The sequence below is a fragment of the Etheostoma spectabile genome, chromosome 17, assembly GCF_008692095.1.
Source record: "Etheostoma spectabile isolate EspeVRDwgs_2016 chromosome 17, UIUC_Espe_1.0, whole genome shotgun sequence".
Taxonomy (NCBI): Eukaryota; Metazoa; Chordata; class Actinopteri; order Perciformes; family Percidae; genus Etheostoma; species Etheostoma spectabile.
In genome coordinates this window covers 7,609,327-7,611,001 of record NC_045749.1, presented here as the reverse complement: position 1 = coordinate 7,611,001, position 1,675 = coordinate 7,609,327, and the positions used below count along the sequence as shown (strand labels likewise).

Below are 1,675 nucleotides of genomic sequence, written 5' to 3'. Positions count from 1 at the left end.
TTTGTAAAAACAATCAAAATATAAATCAAAATGTATATTGATGTAATCAATCTGCTGTGTCCAAAGTCTCTCATCAAGCAGTGGGTGAGACACATGTTTTACACAAGCACAGCGCACTAGCTCGGCTAATAGCAAATTGTTTTAAACAGGCTATAACAAAAGCTTTAGAATAGTTTGCCACTTATCTTAAAATTTGATATATTCTTGTAGACTTAGCTGCTGGCTAAGACAAACCCGCCCTCCTCTCTCAAGCAGCGGTACCTGCAGCATGTGTTCACTGGCAGGGAGTCATCTCAGCAGGAAGGAGGACAGAGGACAGGAGCAAGGGCTGATGTCTGTTCTTTATTCGTTCTAAACTGCACACAATATTTTGTCAAGAATACTATTTATGTTATTAACATTTTTGTTTTGTTTCCAGTAAGATATTACTTTGCTATTGTAAACTGTACTGTTGCTCCTTTAGAAACATTTTTCTTTATTTAAAATATCAATGAATTCTAATCCTGTTTTAAATTCATTCTTTTTTTAAAGAATATATATTTAAAGCAATTATTTTGAAATGAAAAAAATAATCAATAGTATTGCTCAAGAACCAAACCGATTAGGAGTATTGATAAGAGTAGTAGTATCAATAAAATCCTAAGGATACCGTTTCCTGGTCTCTACTTTCTTACTGTAAGAATATTTGTAAATGTGACATCCAACATTTCAAAATACTTCATCACCCTATGTTTCTAGTTTTCAGATACAGGAAGAGGGGAAGCAGCAGGATTCATAGATATTAGAAAAACATGTGGCACACAAACAGCAGTTTAAAAATAACTTTATGCATCTTTGAATCAGGTTCCGATTAGGATGCCGACATCCTGTCAAAACCTCAACAAGGCAACCGGGCAACAAGGCAACAAGGCTGTGCAAACACAGCCAGACACACTCGCAGTCATGGTGGTCAACACATTAGTATTTCCTGCTATGGAAACAGATGGAAGAGGAGGAGAGGGGCTAGTAAACAATAACAGGGAACAGAGGTTTACTGCTAAATAACCTAATGATGGTTTCATTTCAGAAAAGGACAAATTTCAAGATAAAACAATATCTTTTGACGTTTTCCATTACACGGTACTTCTTCTGGCTGTGGTAACAGCCACACGTCGAGAATCAAAAACAACACACCTTCGACGTTTGGTGTGTGTGTGGCGTTAGATCACAGGCAGTTTCCTGCGGCTTCGCTATGACGACCAGCCATGAGGCGGTATTAAATCTGCAATGGAAAAAGGAGGACGGGACACCACGGTCGAGTCAAACCGAGCTGGTACTAGCAATGGGTAAGTACCATTTGTTGCCAAAGATTCACTAGTAGGATAAGGGCTAAACTTGGATGGTAGGAAAGCTTTCCAAAACTCCCCTTCCTCACACCTTTCTGATGTCGTAATTGGGTCCGACGATATCCAAAGTTGACTTTTTCAAACTAATTATTTTCAAGAATAACCCGACATTCAAAATTTTGCAGAGCATGTATATCAACATCAGTTGACAGTAATGTACCTTAAAAGCTAGAAATGCACACAGCACAAGTATACCAGAAAAGACCAAACGCTGATGTAAACAATAAAGGTTTAAAAATGTCTTGTGGCGTGGGGAATAAATATTATATATATATATATATATATATATA

The 1,675-nt window shown here is 37.4% G+C and overlaps 1 protein-coding gene across 10 annotated transcripts in view; it reads right to left on the bottom strand.

The window, feature by feature from the left end:
* The window catches only part of LOC116705103 (pleckstrin homology domain-containing family A member 1), a 19,586-nt gene that overhangs the window by 10,118 nt on the left and 7,793 nt on the right, over positions 1-1,675 (bottom strand). The gene's annotated exons all lie outside the window — the stretch shown is intronic.